The sequence below is a fragment of the Pinus tabuliformis genome, chromosome J (assembly GCF_031772625.1).
Source record: "Pinus tabuliformis cultivar Carrire ecotype Pingquan chromosome J, CPIR1, whole genome shotgun sequence".
Classification (NCBI taxonomy): Eukaryota; Viridiplantae; Streptophyta; class Pinopsida; order Pinales; family Pinaceae; genus Pinus; species Pinus tabuliformis.
Genome location: NC_142295.1, coordinates 1,491,569,097 through 1,491,585,462, shown reverse-complemented (window position 1 = coordinate 1,491,585,462; position 16,366 = coordinate 1,491,569,097). Strand labels below are relative to the sequence as shown.

At 37.4% G+C, this 16,366-nt stretch overlaps 1 protein-coding gene across 15 annotated transcripts in view; it reads right to left on the bottom strand.

Moving 5' to 3' along the window:
• Nucleotides 1–11,036: 11,036 nt before the first annotated feature.
• Nucleotides 11,037–16,366, bottom strand: part of LOC149233060 (tRNAHis guanylyltransferase) — a 234,506-nt gene continuing 229,176 nt past the window's right edge. For 9 of the 15 annotated variants that reach the window (XR_016248208.1, XR_016248210.1, XR_016248212.1 and 6 more), the window contains one exon: nt 11,037–11,473. The gene's annotated coding sequence lies outside the window, so the exon portion shown is untranslated. Of the gene's footprint in view, nt 11,779–11,916; nt 11,948–13,836; nt 14,132–16,366 lie in introns of those variants that run through there. The other 6 variants (XR_016248203.1, XM_089379675.1, XR_016248204.1 and 3 more) reach the window with 4 other exon arrangements.

Genomic DNA, 16,366 nt, shown 5'->3' with positions numbered 1-16,366 from the left:
AGAGCCATCAACTCATTAAGCCTTCGGTCCTCTTTTACATTTGTCCAAAACAAATCTAGGTGGAAATAAATCTCGACCATTGAATCAAATCAACCACTTAACAGACAAACCAAGGCGTGGCTTTCTTGTAATGAACAAACAATATGCTTCTTATGCCAACTAAGTGTAAACAGTATAGTTATACAACCAGCCTATAGAGTAAGGTTGCAGGACCTGTAACAGCATAGCAGGTTACAAATTCTACCATAACTGGATGAAATATTACCACCTCTGACACATCTAGGTGACCCGGAAAACGCAATTTTTTTTTTTATCATCACACCTTATCGGAGGAACCAAGGAATGTATTGTTCCTGTAATAATATATTATTACAATGCATCAGTGCCAAATAGATTTCATTATCTGGTTATGTACTTGTTCACCAAATATATTTAGGACTCTATTTATGAAATCATTCAGCCACTAGTTACATCACACAAGTAGCCGATGCCTGTAAAGTTTTTCTTTTGAGTCTTGACACATATTACTAATTATATCTGAGCAGCAGGTCTGTCATTACTCATTCTGGAAGTATAAGAATAGAATGTCAGTCACATTTCAGAAAGATTTGCTCACATTTATAAGAAGAATTCCAGTCAATGCTTATTTTCAATAAAACTATCAAGGTGCCATGTTTACCTAATAGATGGTCTTTAAGTCTTCACACTATGATCCTTATGGAATTAGGAAACAGTATACAGAGGATATTACTGTTGGATAAGCAGCTGATGAAGTACAGTTAATGAGATGGGATGACATACTGTGCTAATTGAGCACACTAAAATATTTGGGCCATGTAATGATCAATCTAGGTGTTTGGAAACACGGAAGCAATTCAATCACACATACTATGTGCAACAAACCAAGGCTTTGTTGTTGACATGCACACATCTGTTCTGATAATTCCTTACTATGTGGAAATGATGAGGGATGTCAGTATGCAAGGTGGAATTATGGAGCCAAAGCTATCATTTCTGTTGCAAGGAACTTCTTTCCAGGATTGGTAAAAAGGTGAAGGTGTGAAAAAGAAGCTGGCTCTTTTCAATTTTGTGAACCTTCTTGTTGTTTTGCACAGTATTGTGGGCCTAGTTGTAGTTTTTAAACAATTAGGTTGCCTTATACTCTTGCTCTTTTAGAAAATGATAAGCCATTTTAAAATATTGTTAAAAACAGTGGCTGTGAAAACTTCAATTCGAGTCTATATAGAAATGTTATAATGAGAATTGCAAAATTCTGCAAGCACTCAGAGTCTTCTCTGTGGAAATCAGTGTTACAATACAGCTAACCAGATCTTTTGCTGCTATATAAAGACAGGAAGGGAAGGAAGTTGGATTATACGGATGGAGAGGAACCATTGGGTAACTGTTGGTGCTGCTTTATTCAGTGTGTTCCTTGGATGGTCTTCTACGGGCTGGAGCATGTACAGCAGATCTGGTTGCTTTCTGTTACAGTGGCAGAGGATCCGTACAGCATTAATTCAGATCTGTAGGTGACGGTACAACACGAAATTTGGCTTCCAGCAGTAAGGGCTCATACATGCATGCGCCGGCTTTAGATAGGATAAGGTTATCAATATTCTTAATCTCCAGTCATGCATGTAGGTTATCATTATCCTTAATCTCCAGTCATGCGTGCCACAACTTTAGATAGCATAAAGTTATCATGTCTTTAGTCTCCAGTCAAAGTAGATAGATTGTTGGATTTAGTTCAGTCGTACTTTTAAGCAATTTATCTACTTTGAAGTTTGACATTTAGCTTCGGCCCAGATACCAAGATAATCTAAAGTCTTTCCTTGGATTACACTACCTCATCTTCATGTTGATCCATATATCTAATTTTGAACACATAAGTGCGTCTTCTTAATTTGTATACCAGACCATAATTCATGAAATTTGAACAGAGATGTTTTAGATTTCCTCGGCGAATAGAATTTCAAAAAAAAAAAAAAATAGGGCAACAGCGAAAATTGACGAATTTGTGAGCAGAGATTATTTAAAATCCCCCGCCAGACGAAATTTCAAGGGATAAACGAAGGAGGAGGTCGGAGTTCGTCACATTAGTTAGAGATTTTCATCATATATTTAACAAAACTAGCCATACATGCATGGGCCCATAGGCCTCAAGGGTTCAACATAGCTCTGATACCAAGTGTGAGGACCACATTCAGACTATATACATTTTTTTTAAACAGCAAATACAACCAGAAAAGAAACGCATTGAAATTCAAATTTATTTAGCACACACATTCCTGCCACTCTTTTCAGGAAACATATCATAACATTTTCATACTTTTAACTAAGATCAATAGTAATGAAATACATATGTATCGTTCACCAAAAAGCGAGACTCCACTTACTCTGTTGTTGCTGGTATTCCCTTGTAGCTGGTCACCTCCGCGAGTGAATGATGACGCACTTGATCCGAATGCGAAGACCCACCGGTTAACCTCCCAGCCTACTCCTTGGGTACTCTTCTTCCCCGCGGACCCCCGAGCTGCAATGGGGTTGTACAATGGAGGAAAGCACTAGCTGGTAGAGGAGAGCACACCTTGGCTCAAGACTCCCCTCTCTAAAATCCTCTACCTCACCAAACTCACTATAGCTTCGTAATCACTGCTCTGACATCATCTCATCCATCCAACAATAGGGATCCCCCCCAAAAAGTCCCTTCTCCCATGGCTTGCCCCTTCTTTTATAGGAGTCCTCATAGGTGACACTTGTCATGTCATGCATAATTAATTATTTTTTTATAATTCAATAGCTTGATTATTCACCCACCCATGTGTCATTTTCACATCAAGGGTCTCCCAAAATTATTTACTTAAATTTTTATTTAAAACTAATATTTTTCTCACCTCAACAAGATTCATATTTCTCCTCCTAGTTGTCCCTTTATTCCCCCTTTATATTCCTTAATTTGTGTTCATTACTTGAAGTCAATTAATGAGTCAAGATTTTATCCCCAATATACTCCCTAATTTAACTCAGGTTATCTCCTAGATGGATATTCTTATGTTGGTTGTTGACACATGGAGCTTCTCTACAATTCTCTAAATTTAATTTATTATTCTCATTATAATTCACCTTCCTCTTTTCTTAATTAGGTTTAAATTAGTTTAGGATTAATCATTATCCTTACAATTATGTTTGTCTTTCCCCTTTTTCCTAATTAAACCACATAATCTTCCTAGTATTTTCCAACATGGGAAGGGTAGAGTTTTTAAGGTACTCTATTTTATTTCTTCCTATGATCCTCCTTATTCCAAGTTTTATTTTTGATTTAATTACCTTGGTTTCTAATCATCATTTACCCTTGATGTAACTTTACCTAGTTTTCATTCCTTACTTATATTTATTTATTATTATTTATTTTTACTGATTCCAAGGGTGCCAAGTTTGGTTGTGCCCTTCAAGAACTTCCCTAGAAGTTCCAAGGGTGCCACACCTAATAGTTTATTTGTGATGCCAAGGGTGCCAGTTTGGTTGTGCCCTTCAAGAACTTCCCTAGAAGTTCCAAGGGTGTCACACTTAGTAGGTTATTTGTGATGCCAAGGGTGTCAGTTTGGTTGTGCCCTTCAAGAAGTTCCCTAGAAGTTCCAAGGGTGCCACACCTAGTAGTTTATTTGTGATGCCAAGGGTGCCAAGTTGGTTGTGCCCTTCAAGAAATTCCCCTGAAGTTCCAAGGGTGCCACACCACTTGCCCTTCAAGCATCCAGTGACTACGAGGGGAAAGTATAGTGCAACGTCATAGACCACTATCATCTCCTATGTTGCCTGCTATAGTGAGACTAATGGTGTCGGGATCAAGGAATCCGCCTTGATGCGTGCCCCCCGGTAAAGTCCTCATGAGCGACCCAACTTTGGGACCTGCCCTCATGGCATCGTGATCTTCAAGGCGAAGCTGTTTCAACCCTTCCAGCCCAAGTCACGGCGAGAGTGCTAGTGGGTGAGATCAATGACTCTGTCCCACCCCTCCCATGTAGTTCCATCCACCTGTACAACCCCATCACCCATGTGTGGATCATTCGGTCAAGCAACTAATCTGTGTGTACAACCATTAACATATCATCAGAATATAGTTAAACATATATGGCAGATTTCAAGATCGACTTAGACTTTAAAAGATAAACTAATATGAATTTTCATCAAACCAGGTGTCATCGACATGTCATATGCGAGTGCCTCTGATGGTTTCCTGCCATACTCAATAATCATCAGTAACAAGATTTCTCAATGCTAGTCAATTATCATAATAGCATCATTAACAATTCCTGGTCATTCACATCATTGTCCATTGCAAGTCTGAACTAAAGGAAGTAGGTAACATAGGGGACACATACCTCATGGCTATCATCAATAATCATCAATGGAAACATACATATTCATTAAGCTGTCAACATCGTAACATCGTAGAAATATACCTATCCATCAAATTTATCCTCATTATGCTTTTGGTAGAGCGCATACATATTCTTTACTACCCTCATCATAAATTCAAATAGAGACCAACTTAACTATTTAATATTGCAATCATCAGAATACTGATAGATAAGATACATAACCATTCATGCTATCATAATATCAATGGAAAGCATTCATAAACATCACAACCATGAACATCGCAATCGCTAATAATAGTCTCATGGGTCCAGATCCTCAATCTGAGGTCCTCGAAGAATTGTCTAAGATAATGTCGTATTAAGGTCAGGAAACTAGAGTGGGCACTACAGAAGAAGCCTTGTTGTTATCATGGAGAAACACCTACATGGCATGGAAATAAAGCCCTAACATTGAAGCCTCCTAAACGCAGTCATGGAACAAGGGTTCTAATGTTGTCATGCCCTAAAACGCAAAGAGACCTAAGCTTTGGCCTAGAGGAATCATCGTTGCAGCCTAGCGTTGTCATGGCGATGACCCTATGGAGATGACCTTAACGCAGTCTCCTAGCCGCAGCACTTAAGGTTGCCCTAGGCCGCAATCCATGAGGGTATATACGCAACAAGAAGGGACTCATATCTAGCCCTAGTTGTTGTCCTAAGCTACCCTAGCCACAGTCCTAAAGGGTGAGCTAAGAAGCAAAGGGAGAGGCCTTAACCAGCAGCATGTGAAGGCCTACTCCACAACTCTAAAGAGCCCTAATTGTTGTTCAAAGGGTGACCCTTATACACAGTCAAAGACTCCTATACGCTGGCAGAAAAATCAGTTTGTAAAGCTCTTATATGCAACAAGCAGAAGGAGCCTTTTGGTAATGAAAAGGGTCTCTATTCTAAGACCAAGGGTAGTGGAAATTCCAATGTGGAAGAGAAGGACTATCATTATTTAGACGTTGTCATGGAGGAAGACTTATTACGCAACCCCTATCTACAGTTAAGAGAGGCTCATTGGTAGTCTTGTATCGCTATCATGATTTTCTGTAGATGACAGTGTGGGCTAATTAAGGATTGTCTAGGCATATTGTTGATGATCCGTGAGCATGATTTGAAGGCTTGCTACAGCCAGTTGCTTTGTTAGGCTGCAAGCTATAGCAAGCAGCTAAGGCTTTCCCATGATAGTATTGCAGTGTGTAACATATAGGTGACAGTGAGGATGGGTGCCGCATGGTGCAACACAGTGATAATGGGCATGAGTGTATAGTAGCAACATGATGTATTGCAGCGGTGGGTGCAGCAGCATGATGATGATGTATTGCAGTATGCATTGTGCAATGAAGGGTACAACACAATGCAGCATGAAGGATGCAGCATAATGATGAAGAAGAAAGCATAGTGATGAGAGCAGCGCGGTGATGAGGTGCAGCACAATGATGGGTGCAGCATGGTGATGGAGTCACCTTGAAGGATCAATTGAGGCAGTATGCCTTCACCTGAGTTCAGATTAGCTACCTCATGTGTTATCTTCTTAGAGAAGATCTCTGCTCTTATTTTGATAAGTCAAAATGTTGACTTTTGATGTTTATGTACTATCTCTCTCTCTACTAAACTATTGAAGAACATAAGAAGAATTGATCAAGGGTTTCCCCACATTGGAGTTTGTCCTTGGTTTGCGCCACATCTTGTGTCCTCTCGTCTTGGCTTGTCTATTGCGATTTATGTTTATGTTCTATCTGCATTTTACTATCATGCTAAATGTGATTGCCAATCTGGAATTAATATTGAGTTAATGTGAAAAATTGAAGTAAATTGCTCTCAGCATAGAACATACCTAAAATTCAACATTAATATTATAATGTCATGTCATATGGTTATAGGTAACATGGATCATTGCTTCTATCTTAAGAAGCATGATCAAGAGAAAAAGGATCTTTTCCTCTAAAAGGATGCAGGAAGGCATACGTCACACTAGATGAAATCAACATAATATGTCCTCATATGAAGTATGAGGCAATTGACTATAAGAAACTCTGATTGAGAGCTGCTGGGAATGGAATGTGTGAGGAAGGAAGAGATCGTGAGATATAAAACCATGAGAAGGCAATCAACATCCAAAAGACCAAGAAGATTTGAATAAGAAATCTCTCGAAAATATATGAAGACTCTGATGAAAGTCTCAAAAAGACGAAGACCCTTGACAATGGATATCTTTGGGAGACATGTCAATATGTGTGCAGGATGTTGATACCTACAGAAAGATGTCATGATGAAGAGCCACCTAGTAAGGTAGGATTTGATTTAATAATATATTTGATTTCTTAAATAATATCAGGATAAGTTCGTGCAAGGCTACTTTCAAGTACAACTAGAATTCATGTAATGAATGGAAGAAGCATGATAAGAAAGAAGTAGTCATATGACAAAGGTTCCAGATATGAAGGCCTCTTTCCATGAAGAGAGGAATGACATGACAAACTAAGGAGGAAAGTGATCGATGATTGTTGCCCTACAAGAAAGAAGCTCAACTAACTTTCATGACATCAAGGAGAGAAGTTGATCAAGCAGCTGAAGGACCCACGAAGAAGAAGTTGTTGATATATTGAAGAGTCCCTAGCTAAGAGGAAGCTCTAATAGGTCCTTGATCAAGAGGGAGCTTGAATTAGATCACCCCTGATTACAAAGGAGCGACAATTGTGTTTTTCTATTTCATGTGTCATGCACTAGACTAGAACAAACAACCGTAAGTCTAGGTGAAGGCCATGAATGGAAATGTAGACACATGATAGACACAACATTATTGTCTTCGCTTGGGAAGAAAGAATGGAGGATTGGGTAATCATCTGGCATCTGATACTCTTTGCGAATGTGTAGGGCTTCCATGATAAGAGTGGACAAGAGGATCGATATTCTTTGAGGGTTGGGAACCCAAGATAAGAATGGTCCTAGAAGGTCATACTCAGCGAACACCCAGGTGGGTAGGTGGGTATGTACCTTGAGAGACAATGATGAAGGTGTCTATAAATCATTGGTCTTGCCAACATTGTAGGCCATAGTCTCATAGAGAGATGGAGTTGTTAGTCAAGGCCTTGCACTATGACAATGCTAGTTGATATGACGCTATACAGATGGGATTACCAATCCGATTCTTCTTATGAGAAATTATTCAAATTGAGAATGACCAAGTACCATTGTAAATAACTCCCTAGTTAAGAGGGAGTGTTGAAGAAAAGTGTAACTAGGTTCGATATTTGTAAATGTATTTTTGATCTTTGTACTTGTCAAGGAAAAGAAATATTATTTTTGTAAACTATGTGAATGAGTTTCTTGCTCATTCATAGGTATAAGAAAGTCAAAAAATGAAAGTCATGTTAAAGAGCTCTTCTTGAGCATGAATATGGGTCAACCTAGTGTCAAGTAGCCCTCAAAGACAAGCACCATCCTCCAAAGAAGAACACTGCAAGCAAAACGATGAAGAGAACATCATGTCAGCCTCAAATATATATATAAATGTCATGTCGACTCATATAAAAGACACAACGATTCACTTGGTCAAGTGAGCTAAAAAATGGAGACATAACCACTATACATATCCAGTTAGGGTCACTGCAAAAGAAGAGACAAGAACTCGCATTTTCTGAGATGATTCTGTTAGGTATAGGAACTGCAATCCGCATTACAAGAGAGTAACAATTCAGACTCATCTACAACTCGAGTAAGGACAGAGACTCGAATTCACCATGACTGTTGGTTGTTTACAGGATGGGATCCTCGCAGTTAGGGTGGCAAATAGTGAAACAATTTTGGATGCATACCACATAGGTATAGTCTTGACATGGGTGTAATGAAGAAGGTCTCAAATCTTTGTCTCAGCATACAACCATAATCTCGGCATATCTTATGAACATTCCTCACAATGACACACACTATCTCAGCATACAACACTATCTCAACGCAATACTCAATCAGCATACTTAACATAGTCATGTTCTTGACATGATAGTCTTGATCATAATCCTACCGAAGATAAGGTCATAATGAAGAACAATATGATGACCTCGTTGATATGGTGAAGGTCTTTATCGAAATACAACAGTAATGACAGCAGTAACGAAGATCTCTGTAGTATAGTGAAGATGATCTTAGTAGTGACAAATAAGAAGATTGGTGTCTTGGTCTTGGAGTGGCATAGAAGGTCAAGTGTCATGGTCTTGGTGTTCGTCAATTGGAATCTCTAAAAGAAGAATTGTGAGTTTTTCCTCTCCAAGAGGGAGAGGTTTTGGCCCTAGCAGAATGCCAACTTCTTGTGTTCTTGTCTCTTTGTTTTGGTAGCTATTTGATGAAATAAGAAACACACACTAATAATGTCAAAAAGAAAATGCTTCACAAATAGTTATCAAGTCAAAGAAGAATCTCATTAACTACATGTGCCCTAGATTCTTCAACACCTACAACAAAAGCATTTCAACCAACATTGATTCAAACAATATGAATCAATCAATCTACAAGCAACTCATGGGCAACTGGGCCCCTTACAACCACTACCCTTAACATGAGCTATGTAGTCAACAATAGCTTCCAAATTTCTTCAAGTTTCAAAAGAAAAACACTACATAACAACAAAGAAGGTGATATGAAATATAAAAGGAACATTGGACTTTATGTTAAAATTGGCAACCAGGGCCAAATTCCACCTTGGGACAGCTCATATGATGGAGATGATTATTGCATTGAATTCCTCTTTTCAAGAGGTCCAATTTTGATATAAATATCATCTCATTCGAACAAGAAGTGGAATTTTGAATTTATTCTCTCTCATGCACAAATTGTCAAGGTCGACCTCTGTCAAATATAGGCTCAAGAAGCCCAATGGGTGTCTCCTCACCCTCAACGAATTGTAAAAATAGGAGTGACCTCTCTCCTCATTTGGACATCACTCACACAGATCCTTCTCTCTCTCTTCTCTTGATTGACTCGTACAGCTTGGGCAGCCTCTCTCTCTCCCACGTGTGGCAAAGAAGGACAAAATTTCAAAAGTGAAGCTGCAGGCCGAAATTTCCGAAGTGCAGACCAACATTGACCAGGGGTTGTTTGAATATCTTTAACTACATTTTTCTAGGCATAATTCAAATCTCTTAAGGCCGCATTCTCTAGCACAAAAACCGAGGCAATTAAGGCTATTTGACTTGCATTGACCGCAGGGTTGTTTCACTGCAGGGCTAACTGAAGTTTGACCAAGGTTGATTGAGTTTTTGTGGATTGTTTTGGGTTGCCTTTCACCCTTCTTGAAGGCTGAATTGGATTGTTATTGACCGAGCTTCTTGGAGGAAGTTTTGTTGCTGATTTGACTAGCGTTGACTTTCTGGTTAGAGCTGAAGTTGACTGCTATTGACTACTAATTTTGACACGGTTGGTTTCAGTGTATATTCGGCAAGTGAATTTGATCTATGTACTCTTTGTCTCTGCTGAACTATTGAATAATAAGAAGAAGATTTAATCAAAGGGTTTTCCCTACATTGGGATTTTTCCCTGGTATCCACCAAATTTTGTGTCCTCTTGCCTTGGCTTGTCTTCTACACAGTTTTTATGTTCTATCTGCATTTACTGTCAATGTGATTAAGTTAATGTGATTGCTACTGGAAATTGTCATTGGGCCTATAAGAAACATTGAAGTAAATTGTGCTAAGCATAGATCATACCATTGTTATCTAAAATTAACAGTTTAGCATACAAAGTAGACAGCAAATGAAATGTGCACATATCCTTGTTGGATAAAATGTTAGTATTCCTCATTTTTACCATAGCAAAGAAAGAAGAATCTTGTCCATTCTTAGAACACAGACATCTGCAAATTTCCTTTTCCTTATGCAATATATGAAGCGAATTGGCTTTGGTATTTCCCTTTGGTTTATTTGTGTGTTAGCTCTTTGTGGTACTTAGAAAGCCAAAGAAAACAAAGACTTTAAAGTAAAGAACACATCAAAGAACAACATTTCCACTACTCAAAAGATGCAAAAGTTGAAAAAGATATCAATCTCAAGTCTTCTCTAAAAGAAAAGAAATAGAGGAAAATGCAAGAAAGAGAAAAGGATTAAAAGCGTGAAAATCTAAGTTATCAGCAATCCTATTGTCTTTCCATACTTAATACAAATATTGTTTCTAAAAAAGAGAAAAGTCCAATAGAGATATCAATTTGCTTTAAATTATCAATAAAAAGTATGATGTCTACTCCAAAAACGAAGCTAGCTGGTTCACATGCATGTTAAAGCTTCTTGCATCAACTTGATTTGTTCTTCTTTATTAGTATCCGTGTGCTTTGCAAAGAAAAAAATGGTGCTCCTACTTTGGGTCTTCTCTTCTTGTAAGCACATTAGACACATTTCTCCTGTTTTACCATCTCTAGAGTCTCACTATGATTTTAGACAAATAAAGTGGGTACGATTATTAACAATTCTTCCCTATTTTCCCTTCTTAAGGCAGCAACAACAGATCACAGCGAACATTCCCCTTGTAGAAAATTAAAATTGAAAAGGAATCGGTATAATACATTACACAAACTACTCTTTTCAGAGATGCTTGCATTCATCACCTTAATCTAGGAAAACATAGAAATACACTTAGATAGTGGAATTATGATGAGCAAAATGAAATTGTAATAACATGTTAGATGACCAAGAATGGTCAATAGGTCTGACAAAATTATAGCACATCATGGAAGTGACAATCTAATTCTGGCAGTTATAGAGATACGTAAGGTAAAATGGCATACATGACCCAATAAAATTATTCATACAATCAATGTTAAGTCCAAGAGCAACATTTCCAACATTTCAACCCAATTAATATTTAGAGCAAGGCTCAGCAGTAAGAATGGGGCTATGGGCCTGTGATCCTTTCTGCCATCATTTGTTGCATTGCCCAAAATAACCAACCAATTTGCCTGATAAAAGGCACCAAAAACATGTCACAGAGATGTCTCATGTACAACTCATCTGTGGATGCAAAGCATCATTAGCTGGCCCAGCACAAGCTTTTCATAATATGCAGCATTCAGAATCTATCATTGACTGATTTAAACATGAAATTATCAGTGATTAATTGTCAAATCTCTTCTTCAATATTCATAAAAAATATCTAACATGGTTAATGGAATATGCATGCCAAAGTATCTTATACTCAACAAAAACCTCAAAACAACATTTCCTAAAAGATAACTGTCATTCTGAATTAGACATGAAAGGTTTTAACTTGCAATGAAGCTATGAAAATGCTCGATTTCCAAGAGCCTATATGTTAGCAAGTAGAAAGTAGTAATTTTAAAAGAAAGATGGAGTCAACGTCTCTTGGTGCAGTTTCAACAATTGTCCACTATCTGCTCCACCAAAATTGACATGTTTTAGAACAAGAATTGCATGATGATTGAACTGCCTTGTTAATTGCAAGTGGCAATGTATATATATTCTCCTAAAAGATTATCATCCAGTGACAATGAGGCTATGTTTTATCTTACCAATGGAAAAAGAATATTCATTTTCATAATCCTGAAAGAGGAGAAACAATTACTCATTTAATCGTTTAACTAAAATGTGAATTAAATCAGCCAATTAATTCCTAACTATGGATACTTATATACTGAAGTTAATGCAAATAAGAAAATGTATATGTCAAATCATACTAAAAGGACCGGACCAAATGTCATAGGAGAGAAGGTAACTAAATATAATCATCCCAAAATTCATAAAAGATCAAATGTTGTGAATGGAATATGCATGCCATATCTTATACTCAACACAAACCTTAAAACAGCATTTCTTAAAAGATAACTGTCATTCTGAATTAAACATGAAAAGTTCCATCTTGCAAGTGTTGAAAAATGTAACTAGGTTCGGTCTTCATAATTATCATTGTATTTGTATCAATATGTAAAAGCAAAAGAAGAAGAAGAAAACTATTATTATTATTATTTTTCTATTACAAGCATGTTCTTCATGCTTCTAGGGTTTACAGAGTCAAAAGAAAATTTGTCACGAGTCAAAGTCCCATTTGGACTATTTTGTAAGAAAGAGAAAAATTATTTTGAGTCAAAAGAGTCACTGTCACCCACAAGACCAAGTTGGCCCTGGAAGGGACAAATTCAACCTCCTGGATGTGTATATATAGAGAGCATTTCAACCTCTTTGGAACACAAATTCACAACTTCGATTTCTGTGCAAAAGAGAAAAGAAAAACCAGCGAATAATCTAAAGAAAAAGAGCAAAAGTCAAAGGAGAGAGAGCAAAGGACAAATGACAGAATCTTGTGATTTCTGCCCTAGAATCAGCCACACATGCAAAATTTCAGACTGCTGCAAGGGCCGAAATTTTCAGGAATAATTGCAGGGCCAAAAATCAGAGTTTGACCAGATTTGAATAGCATTGACCACCGTTGACTTTGTTGGATTTGACTTGCTCGAGGAAGGATTGAAGGAAGGCTAATTTGCGTCTTGTGGGAGGTCTTGATCTTGGTTTTTGGGTCTTGGATTTCTCATTTTGATCTGATTCTATCAGAAGAGAAGTTGGTTGGGTTTTCCCCCTTATGGGGTTTTTCCCTGCGTTGGAACCTACATCTTTGTGTTCATTGTCTTTAGTGATCTTCGTAGAGAACATAATAAAAGAAATAAGAAGCCAACATATATTCACAAGAAATTATCAAGTAAGAGAAATCAACCCTAATTTACTAGCCTATTGGTTTCTCAACAGCAAGGAAGCTACTCAAATGCTAGAATTCCTTGAGCCTGTCTGTTAGCCAGTAGAAAGTAGTAATTTTAATTATACAATAAGAATCAATGTTTCTTGTTGCAGATCCAAGAAATGTCCATTATCTGTTCCACTCAAATTGACATATTTTAGACCAAGAAATTGCATGATGATTGAACTGCCTTGTTAATTGCTAGTGGCAATGTAAATATTCTGCTACCAGATTATCATGCAGTAACATAAAGAGAGTATGTTTTATCTTATCGAGGCAACAATAATATTCATTTTCATAGACTTGAAGGAGGAGAAACAATCATTTGACTAAGACGTGAATTAAATCTGCCAACTAATTCCTAACTATAGATATTGTATACTGAAGTTACTGGAAATAAGATAATGGATGTCAAATCATACTATAAGGACCAGACCAAATGTCATAGGAGAGAAAGTAACTAAATATAATTGCCTCAATATGTATATAAATGACAAAAAAATTTATAATATACAAATATGGAATAAAGCATTGTTTCTCCAAAATTTCCTATAAAAAACTATTAAATTGCTCGTCAAAATGTTGATTTTCTAGTTGCAAACAAGATTAGAACAATTTTCAAACTGATAACTACTTCCAATGGTACAATTTGACTTCTTTAGAGCATTCCAATCATTAAGCAGTTATACTTGAAAATTTCAACCATAAACTTCCATAGAGTAATAGGGATCACAGTGAAAACAATAAGACAAGAGACACCAAAATTTCTTGAGACAAAACACCACAAGGGGAAAAACCCGGTAATCTTTCCTTATGAGAGAATTCAATTAACCAATTGTACCTCAGAATATTCCAATCAAAATTCCAACCTTTGACTTCAATAAATGTCGAATCAAGAGTCAAAAGAGAATCTGGTCAACAATCTGTTCAGAGTCAAAGTCTGTACAAGGGGCCGAATTTTGGCTTGACACTGCTGGTCAAACGGCCGAAATTTGGTCCTGCAATTTCCACAGAAAAGCTTGGTCAAATCTCAGAGTTTGACCAGCAGTCAAACTGTTGGAAAATATGGTATCCATGGTCGATATTTTGATCATGAAGAAAATGGAAATTTTGAATTTTTATTTTTGCCAACCAAATATGATCAAGTCAGCCTCCTTTTATTAAAGTCAGTTGGGCCCCTACGAGACACCCATTTAACCCCCTCTTGAAAGGCTATAAACAAGGGATCACTCCTCATTTGCACATTGAATTTGGCTTGAGTATATCTGATCCAGCGAATTTCAGAAGGAGAATAGGAGGGCCAAAAATTTGGAGGGCTTGGCATATTGGCTTGGTATCTATTCTTGGTTATAGGTTTCGCTATTGGTTTGCTATTTTTGGACGTATTAATGAATCAAACTGTCTCTCTCATATGGAAAGACTTTTTTGGGTTTTCCCCTTGTGTGTTTTTCCCTTGCCTTAGGCCTAATTTCTGTGTCTCTTGTCTCATGGTTTCATGGTTATTTCTCTACTGCTCTTCCATGTTTTAATGGTTGAATTTTCTTTTGTACAATTGCTTAATGATATTGGAAGAGTGATATGTGAAATTAATGCTAACTGAATCATTGGAAGTAGTTCTTTGTGGAAGAAAATTTGTTTCTAGCTTGTGACCTAGAAAACTCAACATGGAATCAGAGCCATGGTTCATTGAGCAGTTGAGAAAATGGCTTCACTTCCGGATCATCTCTAAGGCCTTTGTTCTCCTTTTGTGGATTGAACGAAATCCTTCAGAAGGCTTAATTCTATGTAACCCTTGTATTGTGATCCAAATCAAAAAGGATTGTGGAAAAGGTCTATAATTTTGAGCATCGAAGGTCTGTCGAGAAGAAATGTGAGGAGACATATAATTCTAATTCAAGCCACCGAAGTTGTATTCTTGTTTCTGTGACATCAACTATCAAGTTTGTCCATTGATTAAGGTAGAGTTGAAGTTTCCTGAGGTAGTATGAACCTTTGTGACAATGCGAGTTATCTCTAAGAACAGGTGCAAAATTATATCTATGGCAAGGTTCTTGTCTCAAATTATATGAGCCTTCTGGCATCTTTTAGCATTTTTGTGGACAAAGCTAGAAGGACGAACTTATAATATCCCTTGTAATCCGAGGTTCAAACCTGTGATGATTTCTATGAGAAAGATCCAAACCTATGGTTAACAATTGGCTTGTATGAGAGGTATAAGTTAATTTTGTAGCATCGGAGGTGTTCTAGTCTCGAAAAATTGTGGAGAGGCTAAACAGAAGAGTTCTCCAAAACCCAAAAATTGTTTCTGGAAGTTCCACCTAGAAGTGTCTCAATTAGATTATTAACCAAATTTTAGATATTTCATAAGTCTAAACTTAGGAAAACTCATTAATTAATCAGTATTAATTGAGAAAGGTGAGAATTATCTAGAAACTCGCATGGATTGACTGGGAAATACTCTCAGCCATAGATTAAGATTTAATCTTGGTCGTTGGAGTCCCATAGTAAGATTTTAAGAAGTTGATATTTAGATGGAGACACAGGTTGTTGAGAATTCAATAGAGCAATGTACATGTTAATTCTCTTAACTTGATAACTGTTTGTGTTACCTATTTACTTATTAGCTTTGATCTTTCTTATTCCAATGTGCAATACAACAAACAACTACCAAAACAGTAAGAACAATGACACAGTATATAGGTTGCAAGCCAAGACCAAAACTCCTCCTCTTCAGGGGAAAACCCGTAAAATCTCTCATTGTCTTTCAGATCTTTCAATTGACGAATACCATGACCTACACTTAGACAAATACCCTCCAAGATCAAGTCTTCCTCGGCCTCCTGTTAAAATATCTTCAACCTTCCAGTAGATCCAAAATTCTACTCCCCAACAATTGCTGCAACTGTTATTGCTTCTCTAGGAGACTTTGATCTCCCTCTAATTGCCTTCCCCTTGACCTCACTTGCCTTGACTTGAGCCCTAGGGCTAGTAAGATGCCCTAAGAGACCTTCTCTTGCCTTCCTTCTCTTTTGCTTCCAAAATCGAACCTCAGACTAGCCTAGCACAGAAATCCTAACTTTGCACTTCCAAAAGAATGGAGAGAGACCCAAACACTTTGACTTCTTCGTCCTTCTCTTCTTCACACTTCCTTCTTCGACTTTCTTCTTTTGCCTTCTTCGCATAAGAAATGAGTGAATCATCCAAATGGAGGACAAGTTCCTCTTATATATAGG